This window comes from Cyprinodon variegatus, unplaced genomic scaffold (assembly GCF_000732505.1).
Source record: "Cyprinodon variegatus isolate N-32 unplaced genomic scaffold, C_variegatus-1.0 Scaffold198, whole genome shotgun sequence".
NCBI lineage: Eukaryota > Metazoa > Chordata > Actinopteri > Cyprinodontiformes > Cyprinodontidae > Cyprinodon > Cyprinodon variegatus.
The window spans coordinates 1,034,680-1,054,749 of NW_015150651.1; the positions used below are offsets into that span (position 1 = coordinate 1,034,680).

Consider the following 20,070-nt stretch of genomic DNA (forward strand, 5'->3'; position numbering starts at 1 on the left):
AAAAAAAAAAAAAAAGGACACATGAACTCCTCCTGATTGATCTTTGCATTCTGGTGATGCACTCTGCACTCCTGCAGCCTCTGGATTAAAGGAGACCGGCTGTATTTAAACATGATACTAGGAATGCTCCTGCGGTTTAGCATCATCTTCCTGGTTTTCATCTCTCATCCTCTAAAGGGTCATTATCACGTCCCACTCAGAGGCCTTTACTTTTAAAAACAGCAGCTTACACAGACGTCATTTAGCACCAGCCCAGATATGACATGTCACCCAACCTGAAAAATGATGAGCCTCTCCAGGCTAAGAGAGGCGTTCCAGGAGCCATGAGCGGCCCTAATGCCTGGTAGCATGACACTGGCCCCTTCAAATTCCTCCATGGCGGTCAGGACACCACATGATAAATCTGAGATCAAACACACTGGGCTCTCATGCAACCACTTCCTTCCTTTAAGCGCTGCTCTCACCTCGTTTTCTGTCCGGTCGTCACATCACGGCGCTCTGATAACCGCTCAGCCTTTCATTCATTCAGAAAACAGATTCTTCTGTCAGGCTTTATGATCCCCGATGATGATTAAGATCGTGTAAAATTCCCCATGGGTTCCACAGATAACCTAAATATCAATTCACCAGCCAAAAATCTTCACCAAGGCCTCCATGGTGCCTCGTTGCTAAGCAACCTTTTGTTTAGTACTTCTCAGGAACTATATTTATAGGACTTGGACTGACATTTAGTTGTTACCCTTTGAAAAGCTTTTACCTTAACATACATTCTACTCTTCATGGAGTTTGGTAGCTTTTTCCAGCATCTTCCCAGACAGTGATTACTCAGCTCTCTGGTTCCCATGCAGGCCATGTCCAAAGAATACAGTTTAAATGTTCCTCCTTAAAATGTCCATCAGTTCTGTGGACTTTGCTTCGTTTGATGCAAAACCAGAAACACTGCAGGATGTCCCCATACCTAAACACCACACCGATCCAACTTTATTTATAAAGCACTTTCTTGAAATACCAAAGTACTGAAAAATGAAACAAAATAAAACCATTACACAGACTGAGAGGACGTCAATAAAAAAAAAGCAAGATAAAAGCATAAAATACATAATTAAATTAAAAACAGAACTATAAAATCTATAATAAAATAAAAACAGGCTAAAATCAACATCTCGCATAGTTTTGAAAGCCAAGGCAAAGAGATAAGATTTTAATTCGCATTGGAAGGTCGTTCCCGTTTTTGGAGCCGCAACAGAGAAAACACAATCCCTGTAAAGCCAGGCATACACTGTACGACAGCACGACATGCAAAATGCATCAAAGCTGGATCAAAGTGGGTGCAGCTAGTCTTTTTGGTCTTAAATAATTCAGACCAGAAATAAAACAATAGTAATGAATAGTAAATAACAAGAATTTATTTTGTGTCATTGGGTCACGAGACATGAAAGCTATTCATTTTTATTTTCTGAGTTCAGGTCAGATGTTGAACAAACACTGTAGGAAGTAAAAAGCCGCTCTATGCAGCTGTACCTGCACAATTCAGCAACTAAACACTGATATATCCAGAGGAGCCAAGAGGACATCAACATGTTAGAGCAGGAACTCACAGCCTCCCAAAGGCTGAATGGCTACTCTACCTGCTGCCCCACACGTCTCTCTCTGTACTGAAGATTGTATAAAGTGCAAACTTCTAGTGCACTGTTTCTATACTGTCTATTAAGACAAGGTAATGTAGAACTGAAAATAAACAATAAAGTGATTTAGCAGCAGAACATCAAGCAGTTTTTATATCTTTGTTCTCCCAGAGAGAGAAAACGGCACCAAACGTCTTTATAATAAACTGTCCTTTTTCTCAAAATGATCCAACCTGTCGTTTTTTTTAAGTGCTTCAGTTTGGGGTGGAACTCTGATCTCTGCCTCTGTGGTATCTGACCACAGAGACCCCCGGTTTGGTCTAATGGGCGGGTAGAGATGACAACATGTGAAGGAAGAGAGGAGGTATAAGTTAAACCTAAATGTTTTCCACTCTAAAACAACTATTAGTTAAAAAGGCTAGTTGGCAGCTCCGGCTAGAAGTATCCAGGTGATGTTCATCTCTTTGCAGCTCAGATTAAGGCTTTATGCAAAAAAACAGATATCTGACGGTCCAGTATAAAAGCAGCAAACGGCTTTTATATGATCTCAATTCTCCACTTCTTTTAATAAGATTTTGTGAAATCTCAACATTACTTTATTGTGTGTAAAGCAATAAAAATAATTTAGTATTTCAAAGGTAATATCCTTAAAAATAAAAACAAAATCTACTTGATGTCAAACCATATCTTAGGATAAAAGAAGACGTCATATTGGTGATAACTGTAAAATCGAGTCTACTTTGTAAGTCGCTTTGAAAAAAACGATGTGAAGGATCATGTGGATCCTTCACATCCCCTGTTCATGCATTCACAAAAACAGTTGATGGTTGGATTTTCTATGGTATACAATTACCCAAACTGCTGTAAAAAACATCACTTTTCTGTCTCCTGCAGTACATGTTTCCGGTCGGCTTTAGCAACACGTTAGTATTAGGACAATATAAGGTTTATTGTTTGGCAGCATCAGCATAAATTACATTGATCATCATATGAAAACAGTAAGGCTGAAAAAACTAATCAGATTAATCAATTATTGAAATAATCGTCAACTAATTCAGTAATCGATTAATCGTTAACTGGAGTGTAGAGACTGTAAAACATGCCTTTAGCTGACAGAGCGACCCAATTAGAGCAGGAATTGTACTAGGATATAAATAAATATTTTGCATATAAGATAAAAAAAATCTATGTTAATCTGCTCTATACAGAACTACTAAAGTGGAAAAGTTTTAATTTCACCAGGTTTAATTTCATAAAAAGTCTTCTTTAAGGAATCTTTGGCTATCCGATAATTAACCCGTTATAGGGAACTCATTGAAATACTTAGAAAGTCAAATTTTAAAGCAAAGAGTGTTACTGGAGGACAGGACAAGACCTTATTAATTTTGTAATATTCAAAGAATCTGTATTTTTTTGATGGCAGAAATTAATGTCAATCTAATAAAATATGTCTGCTTGCCCTAAAATATTAAGAGAAATAGAAATTCATGAAAAAAACAGAGAGTTTAGGAAAATTTTTTTGTTACATCATAACTTTTAGAGCTTTAATGCCATTTTTTTTTACTTTATTGACTTAGTTTATTAACTTTTTTACTTTAGTTTCTAACTTTCCAATTAGCTTTTTACATTTTTTTCTCAACTAGTTAACTTAATTTACAGTAGGTAATATATCATTCAAGGGTTTATCTAATTGGTGAAATGCAGAAGTACGTAGAGCCACGTAGCAGCATCTCTGCTGAATGGCTGGATATAGATATTGTGCTTCTAGACCTCACTTATTCCTGCTCTGAAAAGAGGGGTGGGGTGGGGGGTGGGGTGCTGGTGGTTCTAGTTAAGGGGGTGGATATAGGTCAAGCCTTGCCTCTTCATAAGCACCAAGGTCAATGCTGAATGGAAGGGAAGGAGGCTTAGACAAAAAGAGGCCCTGGATAAAGCCCGTTTGTCTGGCTCCGGTACCACGGCTAGACTTGTAAACATGGTTATACAAGCATCTAACTCCTCTATCATAACCTTTGCTGTGATCTCACTGCAACACCAACAACAACATGGCATCCATTACACAAGCCCTACTAAGCTTTCACCTTTAAAAACCCACCTTATAATGAAAAACCAGTTAACAACCAGTCTAAACCTCTTACTAAGCATAACGCAGGGACCCGAGTCTGGAAAAAAGAAACCGACTAGTTTCTATTAAAAACAGTTTGATTTTATGTGTCTCTCTGTTTTATTGAGCAGACTGCAACAGTCTTCTTTCATTTGAAAACACATAGGGAAAGTTCTGAAGCCCATTCTGCAGCGAGGCATCAAGCCCAAACATCCAGCTGGCTAAGGCAAGGAAGCAGCAGATGGTATGGCCCCTCAGAAAAAAAACAAAGCATATTCTGGTGCTTTTCAGAGACAGAATTGTTTAAATGTGTCGTCACTAAATGCTTTGCAACTAGATGACTTATGCACATCCTATTAGTTTAATTTCCATAACATAAAGATAAAAAAAATCTACTGCAGGCAATATGCAGAAGAAAACCCACAACTCATTAAATAACAGTGACAATAGAATGACAAATGGCTCATGTCATTAGTGGAGCTTAAATACTTCAAATAAGCCTCCTAATTTGTCCTTTTCCTCGTGCAGGATTCAAAGACCTTCAATCTGTTGCAGCAGTTGATTCAGTAATCAGCAAAAGATCCCTTCAGTTTCCTCCATGTGTTCACCTTTGACAAAATTGCTTGTAGAAGGTTTGTCTTTAACATTTGCAATTTTACCAGCAGCTAAACTGTGTGACAAACATGAGCTGATCAGAGCATCAAGTTAGACCTCATAAAAAAGTCAATATTTTAAAGGGGACCTTTCAGGTAAAGTTCACCTTATTCACATTGTTGTATTTCCATTAGGATCTTTACTGCTTTGAGGAACATCCAGTGAGCTCAGAAAAAACACCCAGCAGTTATTTGTGTAAGAAATTACCGTTTCCTTAGTGTCCGTTTCAAAAACCTCCCATTTATGACTTCAAAATTGGAGATCACTGACCCTCACCTAGCAACCCAAGAAATGAAAAACACTAACGAATACTAAAGAATTACTTTTATAATAATTTCTAATCAAAGTCATAATTATTTAAATAAACCACACATAACCCTGGTATTAACACATGCCAGAAAATGTGCATACACTTCAGTTTACATTGAAATACAGCCAAAAAAAAACAGACGAGTTATAAGCATAATGCTAGTTATATTACATCTAATTTTTCTTAGTCTTACAACTGAAAAACAAACAAATGATCTCTCAGAAGTATCTTACAAAAGCCAACACTTAAAATACAGACGTTTCTAACTACTAAATAATGGTAAACTTTATACAGGTTGCTCCATCATGCGTATGTATTGCTTTCTGCTTTCAAAGTTTTTTCTTTCATTTCTATGTAAGTTTTTAATGTGCTTTATTTATAAATAAATAAAAAATACTGATAATTAGTGTTTAGCAGCATGCTAATTTGTATTTAAAATCCCATAGGGATGCTGGCACTACTTCTAGTCCCTTACTAGAAGGAGTTAATACAAACAAACAGTATAAAAAGCTTAGGACTCCTGCATGGATGTTTCTATGCAGCTATGAAGGTATAACAGAGCAGTTTGACAATGGAAGGTAGCTCTGGAATTCCCTAAGCTTGGATACCATATAGAAACTGCATACTGACTCCTGAAGGAGGCTCCATTTTTGTTCTTGTGTTTCTGACTCAAGATCAAAGATATAAGTTTGTACCATTTTGCAATCTCATGCAGAAACATTCATAACTGTAAAGTGCAAGTATAAACAATGGGTTAGGGGGCGTGGCCTGCTGCACTTATTTTCCATAAAAGTTACAGAGCCTTAAAGCGGCTCCTTCTGAAAGGAACTTGGAAGGAAAATCTCCTCTGAGAATCGTTTTGAGCAAATGATATAATGTTATGTTTTCACTGACTTTAAATCTATTATAAAAGCTTAAAAATAAGTAGAACAGTTCCCCTTTGAACAAAGTGTGCGCTCTGACACCATCTCTGGGACCAACACAAAGAAGCTAATCTGCACCAGTGATGGATCTCATCCCAGTTTTAGTTTAACTGGCTAACTGGAATCTCAAAAATCTGACCCTTTCCAAATCTGTGAACACACAACAATCCCAGGATCAGATCGGATATCGGCTCTAATATCGACCAATTAGCTGCACTTGATATTGGAAGAATGACGCTGATCCAGTGTTTTGATCCTGCAGTTTCTTGATTTATAGATACTGAACACAGCAACAGACTTATAGCCATCTAGTGACTTCAACTTTGCTGATTACATCATTACAAATGGATCGGATATCGACAGATGTGCTCAGCTCATGTGTCGATATAGCATTGGAAAGAAGTGGATCGGTGCATCTCTAGAACGTACTATACTAAGAGCCACTAGGTCACGGAGACAGCAGCATGTTGGGGTGTGGAAGCTGTTTGGAAAAGTCTCATGGTTTTCATTTCCAAACTGTATATCCAGACATGTCTGCAGTTCATGAGGGCTGTGAGAAACAGCTGGAGAAGAACACGACTGTCAGCAGATTACAGGTAGAATGAAGAAAGTTCAAACATTGAAAACGTGCGTGATCTGGAAAAGTCGGCAGGGTTTCAGAAGTCAGAGTTATGATTAAGATTTTCTTTTTATGGATACGCAAAGAAACAGCTGGCTTAGCAGATAAATGATTGACATCAGATTGGAAACGATCTATAAACACACAATTCCAATCGGTGTGTCTTTAGAAAACAGATAAAAATAAATCTTTAACAGTCAGACAACTTGCATAAAGATATAAACATAATGACATTCTGAGGATTAAAGTTAAAGAATGATTTATAGCTAGTAAAAAAAGAAGCTAATTAAAAACAGCTAAATGCTGGCTTCCTAAATTATTTGATTACCTTCAAAGAAATTTACTAAAACTGTTTTTCATCAAGCTTCAAGTATGAAATGCTGTATTTAAGGATAGATATTTCTGTACAGTAAAGAGTATTATGATGTCTAGTGTAGAACTTAACCATAAATAGCTGAATTAGGACTGAATTTAATTTTATACCATAAAGGATGTTCTAGAAAGGTTAGCGGTAGTGATTAGAGGAATTGCCATTAGGAACTTCTTCAGAGTAGTTGTACAAAGTTAGCTTGTGTCTTGATATACCCAGACATATGGTAAACATATCCACGAGGCAGAGAGGTGAACATGGTAGCATAAAAATACTCTGGGGCAGAGACTGCAGGGTGCTCTAAAGTAAGACAACAAGCCAACAAGGTTGAAACAGCAGGGCAGCTGTAGAGTGTCTGAGTGAGTGAAGGCAACTGCGATAACAGGAATCCAGGCCGCCAGCTAACATTGCACATGAATCACTGTGCACAAGTAACGACCTTTCACTGACATATGCTGGTTTAAGTGATTGAGAACTTAGGGGATGACTAAACCTACTCAGTTTGTCACCACGGTGGAAAAGGGACGGAGAGAAGCGGTGGACGAAGGTGGAGCTTAGATTGGCAAAGCTGCGCGGGATGCATCTGGCACGACCTCAACCCCATTTGACCGTGGAGTGATTACCAAGAGAATGACAGGCCCTACAGCTACACATGGGCCTGTGGCGAGCGTCCCTCTGCCCCTCCCTTTATCCTCATAAACATGCAAGGTCAGGAGACAGGATAGCGGGTGAGGCTGGGTGAACAGTGTCACATGACTGGATCTCCTTCTGGAGAGTTACTTAAAAAGCCTGGGTAATCAGGTCAAGGTCAGGCCTTAATGCCAAAGGAAAAGAGAGAAGTCTGTAAATGGGTGCATGTGGAAGACATAGACAGGCGGTGGAGGAGGGGTAACCACTCACTCTACATGTTCAGCAGTCCTTGATAACTTGAAAACAAGTTATGATTCTATTAGCCGCATTAATCTTCCCGCTTAGTGGACACTTTAATTCAAAGTCACTTATACGATTATCACTCCTCCACATCTCTTTTCATTTCTGCAGCTGGATATTTACTAGAGAAATTCAGGTTAATTGCCTCTGCTCAAGGGCAGAGGGTGAGCAGAGTATGAGCCAGCAATCTTCTGGTCACCAGTCCATTTTCCCTAAGTAATATGTCATATAGTGGCCTCCAGTCATCAGTCCACTGCTCTCCATCTCTTCTCAAATGGCTCCTCTGTACAGCCAGGAGCCTTCTAACATCGTTTTAAGGAATATGTTGACCTCAACTGCAGTCTGCTAGTTTACTTCCTACTGCAGTGAATAAAACCAACTGACTAATGGATTTACCAAAAGACCTGAGCTTCCCTAAAAAGGATGGCGTGTTTGAAAAAATTCACCAGAGTACTTGAAGGAAGACTGAGGTCACACCAAATGACCCCTGTCCTTCCTTTGTGGCGTAGAAGGACCCTTTTATCTTCATTAACGCACATTTCACACATTCAACCACTTTCTAGGGGATAAAGCAAGTGCACATTGCCCTTTAGATGCTCGTTGACCATTTGATATAGACTGTGAGGGCAATCGGTGATTTGAAAATCATTACAGGGAAATCTTTGCCTTTCTTATTGAACATCTTTTTTTTTATATAAAATTCACCAATATGCACCAGTAACATTAACAACAAAGTGTTTCTCAGGAAAAGTCATCAATGAAATGCTCAGACAGTCTCTGTAAAGCTTTGCCTTGCCCCCGCCATTCGCAAAGGTGCTCCTGTTGCCCGGCAACCATTCAGCTCACCACTAGAAGCCAAGAAGTTACACAACCTCAGATGAAGCAAACCGAGTACCTAGAATGCAGTTGAAGCGTAAGTGATGGTAAGAAATAAACATTCTGTGGCTTGTAAAAGTATTCATACCCCCCTCGAATTTTTCCACACTTTCTGACATTACAATCATTAATCTATTTAACTGGAATCTTATGTGAAAGACCAACACAAAGTAGAAAGATGTGAAGCAGAAAGAGAATGATAGATTTCCTAAAAAGGACATTGAGCAAAAGGAGTAAGCCCCCGTTAATTAAAAGTATTTCTGTTATTAAAACTTAATTTATTTTCGGGTTCGTTTAAGTCAGCTTTTCACATCTGTGTTCAGGTCTGCACGAATTGGTCGTTCTTGCAGGTTTTATTTTAAACATTGAGGCCATCGTCCTCCTGGAGGGGAAACTCTGCCTCAGTCTCAAGCCTTTTGCAGACTCCAACAGGTTTTCCAAGATTATTTGCCTCCATCCATCTTCCCTGTCCTTAATGCAGAGCAGCACCTCCACAGCATGATGCTGCCACCATCATGTTTGACAGTGGGGTTGCTGTGCAACACAGAATTTTGGCCCAAAGGCTAAATTTAGGTATCGTCTGGCAAACTGCAAATGGTTCTTCTTATGGTTTTCTACTTGCTATTCCTCCACACAGACCAAATGTGTGCAGTGTGGGAATAACGGTAGTCCTGTGGAAAGAGTCCATGACCCGAGCTGTGGGTCAACGCAGTTTGTTACCATGGTCCTCTTGGTTACATCTCCTTGTTTGACCTGTGAGTTCAGGTGAGTTCTTGTCTGGGAAGACAAGATCATCCACCTGGGAAGATCATTACCGTTGTGTCATATTCTTTCCGTTTACAGATAATGGATTGAACGCTGCTCTGTCAGATGTTCAAAGCTTGGGGAACCTTTTTATAGCTTAAGCCTGCGTTAAACTTGTAAACAACTTTATCCCTGACCTGTTTAGTGTATTCCTTGGACTTCATGATGCTGGGCGCCCCTTAATGCTCTCTAAACGCTCTCTTTTTTTTTTTTTCCATTTGTAAAAATATTTTTTCAAATAACATGATTTTTTTTTTCTACTTCAAAATCATATACCACTTTGACTTGATCTTTCACATAAGTTCAAGTGGTGCAAATACTTTGCAAGAAATTATATATCCAATAAAATGTGAACTTTTGGGCTCTCAGTCAGTTTGACCTACAAGCATTTTCTAACTAAACATTTTTTACTAAATTCCTTCTATTTTGTATCTGCAGATAAACTATTACTGTTTATAAATCTATCATCCACTTTACCTATGCATACAAACTCCTAAAGATGTTATGTTACATCCATCTCCACCAATCATGATTCTGATCCAATGTGTGTTTTAGGGGTGTGGAAAAAAATTGTTTTGGCGATATATGATGATTTTTAGTTGCCCAATACAGTATCGATCTTTCACATCCTAATATCGATAAAAAAAAAATTACCTAATACACTGAGGGAAAATGGTCTACCTCTCCACCACCACTTTGGCAGATGGCGCTGTGGAGCCTTTAGCTGTGCGGCTCAACGCCCTATCTATAGTTGAGGCAGTCACAGTGGAAGACGTGGACTGACTCAAACCCCAAACACCATGGGAACCAAAATAACTAAATTATCAATATCTTCTGTTGAATGTATACAGAACTTACTTTTATCTATAAATCCAATTTTTGTAGCTGGGAAAAATCTCGTAATATATATTGTAATATCGTGATAATATCGTATTGTCAACCAAGTATCGTGACACGTATCGCAGTATCTACGCCAATACTCAGCCCTAATGAATGCCAAGTCCACATATTCAATATAACAGCCTACAAGTAGATAGTGCTTATTTTAGTCCTAGTATAGTTCTATATTTACTTTATAATGCAGAAAACGTTGCCTATTCTATTGAAAATGATATGAAACCATCAGATGTAAAATTAGCCCTCAAATGCCCCATGATGTGGGTGTTAATAGACACTTGGTTGGTACCAAACTTCCTGTCTGGCACAATGTTTCTCTTACTTTCCACATAAGAAGTGTTTAAAACTTCAGTGGAGTAATGGAGACCACCTTAGCTCTCACACAGCTCTCAGCTTTAACTGTGAATTTAGCTTAACTTCACATTATTCACAGTAGAAAGAAATTTAAGAAACAGAGTCTTGAATCTCATACTGTAATATAAATGCCCTCTCCTCCTCTCTCTCTCCTTGTCCTGAGCAATATATCCATCATTCATTCATAAATTCTGAAAACTCCTCTTTAGTTAATTGCCTGGGAAAATTTAATTTAAAAAGAAAGCTTTTAAAAGAGAAAGATATAATTAAGTTGCAGGGATTTCTCGGCCCCCTTCTGGTCCGGGAGGGGTGGGCCGGGGGGAGATGTGCTGTGAGCGGTGCTGTTCTGCACCGCACTGCTCCGTGTCAGGGAAGTCATACACCCATGTTTAAAGCAGAACGTTACGTAAAGCCTCCCCCTCTCTCCACAGGCTTACTGCACCAGACGCTGTGTCCTTGCCTGGGCCGCTCAAGGTTCCCAAAAGGATAGGCTGCTAAGAAGTTGGGAAGGACATGGCCCTGTGATAGCCTGCAAAAAGAGAGGGTGGAGGGGTGGGGAGGGAGGGAAGCTGCTGCCTGTGACAGCCTTGGACTTTGAATTCAGCGCCAGACAGGCTCATGCATCAATCCCTCAACTTACAAAGACAAACCACTAACCTTGACGAGGCCAGGGACACTTTAGGAATGAGTGGCATTTTCACTTAGCCGTAGCTTCTCATCAGCACTCCTGCTACATAACCTTGTAAAATAAGATCCAGTTGGATAACGGTCGACCTCAGCCTCTGAGCTTTAGTGACCCTGTGCTCTGGCCTTCAGCCCTTAGGGACACACCAAGGACTTCTGCTAGAATGCATTTTTAGTTTTGTAGAGAAGATGCTGTCAGCTTGTCTGATAGATGCAGTTACAACAAAGCTTAGCACAGATTGAATCACATCCTGGCCGCCTTAGACAGTCACAACAAGCAACAGCCTGTGAGAAGCAGACATTTTCTATTACATGCACATCCAGGCATGGCAGGTCTCCTATCCGTCCTTCCTATGCAGCCGCCCACTCGTTCACCACAGTGACAATGCTCTGCTTGTGGCGAAAAGAGGCAGCATTCCCTTCTGTGACTGCAGTATCACCACAACGGTAGATGAACCTTCCTACTGCACCTCTACAGCCCCAGGGCAGCAGCTCTGCTAAAGGAACGGAGGCAGAGAAAGACAGAAAGAGACAAGAGGAAGTCATTTCCACTCCACTCCTCTGCTGTGACCACTGTGGCCGAGCCAGGAGAAGTCAGCTCCTCTCATGTCACCCAGAAGGTCTGTTGTGGTGGTCTACATCTCTTCCATCATCTCCAAAGGGGTCTGGAGTACAGCTTACAACCATCTACCAAACCTTCATTGATCTGTACACTTTGGATTCCATGTCTCTATTTCTTTCAAAAGTCTCTTCAAACATGATATTTTTTTGACCAGCAATATCTCGCTCTCTTGGCCTCCTTCCCATTCAGTGGGTAATTTCAGCAAAGTCTAAATAATTCACAGCAATCGCAATCAGCAGCGATCAATCGGCGGGGATAATTGAAGGGCCTGTCATTGCAGCAAGGCCAAGGTGATGCACGGAGGGAGAGGGGTGGGGAGCTGGTTGAGGCTTTATGTCGGGGGCTGCTGGGAGGAGTGTCACTCCGTGAGGCTGGGTTAGTGTAGATTTCACGCTACTCGTCATACCCCCCTTTATCTGGGAGCAATGGCTGTAAAGCAGCATTTAGCCCTTCCTGCCTTGTCATCAAAATGACTTCCATTGACTTTGGGTGCCATCAGTTGGAGGCAGAAACTCCTACAGGAGTCAGAGCGGTACTGTCTGATTGAGAAAAGGCTGATATTACAGAGAGCACTAAAACTGACAAATGATGTCATCTTCCAGAACACGATAAACTTTAACTGTAGTTTTCTTTTTGTCTATTTGTTTGCTACCAGCTGGGAAAATATTCACTAGTTTTATGAACGTTTCCTGAGTTGAATAAACAAAAACCTAAAATTAACAGAAAAAAAAGAGATAAACCCAAAGTGATGGTTATAGGACAGGTCCAGGTTCAGCCTGACAGGACCTGCTTGCTAAAGTAAAAAATGCTGAAAAGGGAGGAGCTTTATGTGTAGGAAAAATTTGTGCAAAGTTTTAAATGAAGGCTGCAGAAAAAGCTTTGCATCTATAATCTCCTCACTCCTGTTCTTCTTACATCTCTCTTTATGCTGCTTTTCTTAGAAATGACCCCTTGGTTGGTAAAGCCGTGGCATATAGTTCATGCATACCCAGTAAGTCCTTTCATCTGTCCAGTTTTGCCACCTTGCTTTGCGGCTCAGAGGCTTAGAAGCATCACATTGTACACCCTGCAAATTTCAGATATTAGCAACCAAGCTCTTACAGGTTCTAAGCGACACAGATGATGGTTTAAAAAACATGCTGTTATGCAACGCCTACAGTTTGAGATGCATTTAAGGAGACAGACATCTGCTTGTAAACACCCTGAATAAACAGCCTTCATGTTCATTGTGAGACATTGGAGGCAGTTTGTACCTGTGGTCTGACATTGTTCCATTCTCTGCCTTATTTAGGATGAACCCAGAAGAGGACGTTTATTCTCCCACACATTGGTCAAGAGTCAACAGCCTTTTTGTTTGTCTGGAAGTCACAATGATAACGGTTGCCTGCCGCAGAAAGCGCTTCGCTTGTCTAGCAAGTTTGCAGTTCAATAACAGCGTTCATATCCAAAAATCAAACCTCTGCTCAAGTTAGCCAAGTTTCATTTTAGGGCTGAAACAATTAATCAGATTAATCGATTATTGAAATAATCCTCAACTAATTTAATAATAAATTAATCATTAATTGGAGTATGGGGACTCTAAAACTACCCTTTAGCTGACTGAGCGACCCACTTAGAGTAGGATATATACCTAGATTGTAAAAAAATATATAAATATCTTTAGTTTCACTTACGGTAGTTTAATTTTTATTTTAAAAAGTCTTCTTTGAGGAACCTCTGATTATTAACCGATTAATCGAAAAAATAATCAAAATAATAATTATTTAAAGAAACTAGGGCTGCAAATAACAAAAAATTGTATCAATAACTAGTATAATTATAAATACATTATATTACCGGTATTTTAGCTTTCAGTCCAAGTGATTGAGGATTTTGGTTTTACAGAAAAAAAAAATGATTTTGTGGGTTTTTGCAATAAACCCTAAAAACAGTTATGATTTCAAAAGAGTCTTAAACGACCCAATGCGTGTTAGAAAACCAAACGTGTTCAGTGGGATGGGCTGAAATGTTTGATAGTAGGACAGATGTATTCCAATGAACATCGGATCAGATATCCATCTGATCATCATTGAGCTTTGTCTCATTAATTGTAGAGAAATGTTTCAATCCACATTAAAAATTTATAGCCAGATTGGCATGAAGGCCCACATGTGCCCAATAGCAACTACTGCTGGAGTGTTTGCTGAATACACAATAAAACTCTTTGGCTAAATGGATGTTCCACATGAATATTATTGAGCCGAAACAATTAGAGGAATGAGAGAGAGGCCTAAAGGTCTGTGGTTTGAATCCCCACTGGGCAGACAAAGTGCTGGCCCATAAGGGGATGAGAAACTTACTGCTGCTCCTCAACAGCCACAAAGTGCCCTTGAACAACGTTCGGTGGCCAACAACACAAGTGCTGGGCATCTCCCAGGTCTGTAATAAATCAAGAAGTCTGCAGTAGCACTTGCTCTGCTAGAATATACATTAATCCCTTTTCCTTTTGCTTTCAGAGGATCCCACCCACAGGTCAGAAGAAGCAGAAAGTGATGCTTCTATATCTGTTGCACGTCCCTGTAAAAACCAAACCACAGCAGAATGTGGGGAAATCTGTAGGATCTTAGAAGCTCTTGTGTTTCTCACCCACACGTCATAATAGCCCATGTTCATACAGCAGCAGAAGTAGCAGTGGCAGTTTTATTTGATGGCTGATAAGATTTACTGCGGTGAAAAACAGCCAGTGCAACAGACAGGCAAGTGCAGAGTCCAGACTTGTGACTGTTCAGCAGCCTTGACATCGTTTGCATCAGGTTATTTGAATGTTCTCTGATGCTGTTGCAGGTTTCTTACTACGCAGCAGATAGTTTAGTCAAATCAAGCCTATCTGACCCAGAGGTCCCACTGAGCTGCTAAACACTGTAAAGAGGCCTTTTTGAACAGCAGCTTTAAAATGTGTGGAGGTTTTAGTAATCTAAGGCAGCAGAGGACAAGCTGAGCTACCTTGAACATCCAGTGTGAGTTCAGGTCAAATAATTAAGCAGCTTAAATGTTTGACAAAAGAAGGGCTAAAAGCCAGACCTCCAGGCACAGGAGCTACTTAGAGGGCTTTTCTTTCACATTACTTCAGATTTTTTCCCACTAAGAACTAATTCTAGTAGAAATTTCCCTTTAAACCAGATGTTACAAAACCCAAACAAGCCAGTAAATATGGTCATTTTGCCTTTTGGAATCTGAACTGGAGATGTACTTTGCTCTCTCTCTTGTAACACATACAAAACTTCCGGCCCTGACCTCGGATCCAAAGTCCAAAGGAGTAACAAGAACGCCTACAGACGGTCCATCCCAAAGGCCTCCCAGCTGGTCAGAGCAATGAAAAATATAAAAACTTACAACCTTTAAAATCAGACAAAAAAAAATCTCTATGACCTGATGGCGCTACGTAGAATACACCATAGAATGTTTATCCTCTGAGGGGAACAACCGGAGGTTTGGACAACAGGATTTTTGCAGCAGGAGTTTAGGTAGCCAGAATGAGGAGCATTAGCATTAATGAGGATCATTAGCACAGCCATGTTTCCAGCCCACGGCTGTTTATGCAAGACCAAAGGAAGGAATGTCATGTCGGCGTGTTGTTGACGTGTTGTGGCAACAAATCTTTGCAACATTTTGTAACAACCTCCGGTGCCGTGTTTATTGAACGCTGCCACTGTTTCAGCTTCTGGCTCAGGTCCCTTCTGCAATTTGAGGCAAATTTAAGATCCATTTGTAGGATTAACCTCACCACCTTTCACACACAAATAATAAAAACATAAAACGGCAGTTAAGGAAGGAAACTAAGCTGCTAAAAGCCATCATTAACAAGGCTGTGGAGCCGAAAATATTTAACCGAACACATTTGATGAACTACATTCCGACAGCTGGAACTGGTATCATTATTTTAGTCTAGTGTGTGAGTAGAGTTTCTAACCAAACCAAGCCATGGTGCGTCTACAGAACAGCTCATTTACGCCAACAACAAATGCAAACTTTGGTTCTTGAGCCATTTGCTTTTTAATAAAGGTGTCTAACTCCAGCGATGCCCCAAAATTAACTGCTGACCAGACTCTGATCATCGTTGAATCAACATTGAATGCACCATGGCCAAAAAACCTTTAGGATGTGATTAAAACTATAAATCTTCAGGATCAAAACTGAGTAAAATAAAAAACAAAAATGTCCATCTATTCTCTGTATCACTGAGTTGTAAAAACTATCTAAAATAAATGTATCTTCCAAGTAATGTCTTCAGTTTATTCAGGCTTCAGGGAGAGCAAGAGAGAGCAGGGATTTCAGCATCCAACAGGAAGGCTGCACAGAGCACAGGAACAGTGTTCGGTGTGTCATATATCAGAGAGAATCTGGGTAAAAATCCACGTCTGGGTAACAATCTACTTCTTCATATTTTGCAAGCATTGCTTACTTTTAATTTGCTAACCACAAACATTTAACGTCAAAGACGTTTTTTTATACAAGAGTTCACCAATCTGCTTAATATTCAATATTCAATATTTTATTATTGTAATAGCTACAGGATCATTTCTTCAGAGTTAAATAATGTCTTACTGATTAAGCTTCGCAGTATGCGAGATATTTTGAATTTTCTCTGAGGCTGTATAGGGACTAACTCAAAATTCTGTCAAAAGCAGTCAGAAAATATCTATACCCCAATTTATTTTATTTAACCAACAGCTAGAAGAATGAAGTAGGACTGACGGTGGAACAGCAAATGCTTAAAAAAATGCTTAAATCCATAGACTGTTTAATTGTTCCAAGATCTAAAGTGACTTTCAAACAAAACACATTTTGTTATGAGGTCAGTTAATGAGTTCATTGCTGGTCAGTAGGTGACTGAAACAGGAAGTTCTAAAAGCAGAACAGAAAAATCCTCATTATGCATGAACCATATGAATGGGGCCCAGCAGAGAGTCTGACAGGGCCTTATATAACCTTAGTGCAGCTATGTAAACTATTTAGACACACACCAATAGATCTACCACAGAAGGAAATCAAATCAGGTCATTTTTGTCTTCTCTCTATGCTCATCAGGTCAAATACTTAAACATTAATTTTCACTTACTCCTTTATAAATTAGAACTCACTCATTTTTTGTGTCAATAAACAGATGAACCAGATTACTTTTACCTTGATGGATAAATGGAAAAGTATCAAAGCAAGAATCAGCAGTGAAATAAATTAGGATTGTCCGAAAAGATCCGGGGGAGTTGGCTCCTTTATCAGAGCGAAATGATCCGGATCTTAAAAAGGAGCCGGAATTCCCATCAGTGGGATGGAGGGGGGGCTTTAACACCCATCATTGATATTAGTAATAGCAAGTGTGTTTATTCCTGCACAGCCCTTTATAAGCGGCTGGTTAATCAGAGAGGAGCTGCAGCCTCAGTTTGTGTCCATATGCGCCCCTGAACCTCTCTAAGCACGCAGACACATCCAGCCCCTCAGCTGTCACACCGATCCACACACTGTCATCCTGCTGTTTATTCCTAGCGGTGGCCTTTATATCCCCCCCACCCGCTCCGGCCGGCGGTGCGTTCATGTGCGGCAGTAGATCCCCTACCTGCTCGCTCAGCCGGAGAGGCGCATCGTTATCAGGCGACTGGAGGCAAATCCAATGAAAGCGGCCGCGACACTTTAGGCAGCAGGCGGAAATGGCGAAGAGGCCGAGACGAATAATAAAAAAAAGATGAACATTTCTGCTTGGAACAAAAAAAAAAAGCGACGCTTATTCAAAGAGCGGCTGTGCGCGAGCTGCGGCGTGGAGCGCGCAGTCTGTGGGAATTGTTTATTGTCGGAGTCCCCTCGCTGTGGAGAAGTGAGCAGAGACTGCCACACTCCTCCTCCTCCTTCCCCGCCTGCCACTGACACCACCCTTAAAGGAACAAGCTCCTTTGCTGCCCACACACTCCCACTCCCACTGGAGCCAACATGTTTATATTGTGACCATTTGCAGCGCTGAAGGCAACGCTGAGCGTTCAGGAAAACATCGGTTTGCGTGATTGTGGTGCCATATATGCCTGATTTCCCTCCTCAGAACAACAAACTGAAGTTTAGCAGAGTTTGTTTTGTTTATTTGGTTTTGACACATGGATCTACCACAGCATTTGTGTTGCATGTTTTATGTGCCTGTTTTTGCAGACAAGGCTTATATCAATAGATGGTCAGATCAAATAAATTTATACCAACATAAAGTCATTATTACTGGAAATGCAAATAAGGGAAATTAATCTGCAGGCAGTGGCGTGCACAGACATTTTTGGGGGCAGGTGCACAGATTGGAAAAAGGGCACCTCATACGTCATATGGAGACGGCAACAGCTAAACACCGTCTTATGATGACAATCTTGCTCAGTCTATTGGTAGCAATGCAATGGTGTAAATATCGGTAAGCAGAGACTGCAGTTGCTTAGGGGTCCCATCATGATCACCTGGTAGGCCCCCTACGCAACTGTGGACTATCTAGGACATCTCTTTGCAGATGTAATGGTGTGAAAAAATTATCTTATACCCACCTGATACCTAGAACTTTTACTGGACTGTATTTATACCCCAACACATGCCAGATTTCAACATGATGACGAGCCGTTTAAACACGACACCAATAGCAAAGCTGGCAGTGGTATGGTTAATTACTATGTTAATTACTGTGTATAGTTCATTAGACGGTTGGTAAAAAAATACACTCATATAAGATGTTTCAAACCGCAATAATGATCTTAAAGGAACGATTGATTTGAGTATTTTATTTTTTTTAAATACGACTTGGAATTATGGGTAATCCTGAGCGTTTTGAATGGGGTGTTGTACTTCATATGGGGCCCACCCAGATACAGTAATGTTGCTTATAGGCCTATTGTTGTGTCGTTACGCCATTGTAGCAATGCCAAATTGGCGTCAATTAAATAAACATTAAAATCCACTTATATAGAGCCCAGGAATCCAGAATATCATTAAATCTATTGTGTTTTTATGACAATTTGCAGATGAACTAAGAAAATATGAAAAAATAACAGCTGTATTATCTTATTTCAAGTGCATAATATGTAATAATCTTATTTTATGTTAAAAACTTTAATTCCACTGACGGATCATCTTATTTTCCTGTTCAGATTTGGGACAAATAGTTATTTTCAGGAAATGTGATATATTTTCAGGTCAGTATTTGCAGTCCAAGATGTCTGTCAATAAACAGAAACTGAAAATGCAGTTTCATCTAGAATTGAAAGTCCCTTTATTAAACCACAATGGGGAAATTCTGTTGTTACATGTCCCACTTTAACTAAATAGAACCTTATTAAAGTTATTTTTATGAACTGTAATGCCTTTTTTTAAGCCTTTTGTTTAGTTTTAAATTAAATGTTTAACAGAGAAAAGGTAACCTGTTTGCAGTAGTTGTCATAAAAAAAAGTCCAATAATGTCATTAGGGAGTCCCTGACAGGAACCATTACAGAAAATATATAATGACATCTATGAGATGCTAATCTAAGAGTTGCATTTTAAACCGTTCCTTGGCTCCTGGTAAAGGCCATTAAAGACGTTATGCTGTGAACTAACTGGTAGGTGAAGGAAGTAAATACGCTTGTTTGGTTACCTGGACGGTTAGCTGGCCCTTCACCAGGGCAACACAAAAGGAGGCGGAGCTACACGTCTTATGGAGCAAAATGACAACAATCTAGACTCTGGGTTTGATAGGATTTTAAATTCATAAATACTATCTTGGGCCAAATACTAAAAAAAACAACAAACTATTTCAGGAGGGCATTTTTTTGTCCAGAGGGGAAAAGGGTCGGTGCTCCAGCACCACCTAGTGTCTATCTGTGCACGCCTGTCTGCAGGGGTGCAGGTGGAGCTCCTACAAACCTGTTCTGACCCTTGTATTGGTATAAGCCACTGATATGATGTAGTTTGTTGGATCAACCGCTTATCTACAGCAGGGAAGAAGCGTTTTGATAAGCTCATCAGGGAGGCCAGTGTAGGTACCAGATCTGCTCAGGGCCATGCCCCTTTTTTGTCTAATCTGACCACATTACTTTCTCCCATCTAAATGGTCATTGGCAAACTAAAGACGGGCCTTGACATGTGCTGGTTTAAGCAGCCTTCCGTGCCGTGCATGATTTCAAACCATGACTTAGTGTATTACCAACAGTAACCATGGAAACGGTGGTCCCAGCTCTTTACAGGTAATTGACCAGCTCCTCCCGTTTAGTTCTGGGATGATTTCTCACCTTAGAATCATTAAGACCCCATGAGGTGAGATCTTGCAT

General features: G+C 40.1%; 1 protein-coding gene across 1 annotated transcript in view; it reads right to left on the reverse strand.

The window, feature by feature from the left end:
• nrip1 (nuclear receptor interacting protein 1) overlaps window positions 1-17,660 on the reverse strand; it is a 56,329-nt gene extending 38,669 nt beyond the window's left edge. The window contains exon 1 of the mRNA XM_015379711.1: window positions 17,366-17,660. The gene's annotated coding sequence lies outside the window, so the exon portion shown is untranslated. The remainder of the gene's footprint in view (window positions 1-17,365) is intronic.
• Between the last annotated feature and the right edge of the window lie 2,410 nt (window positions 17,661-20,070).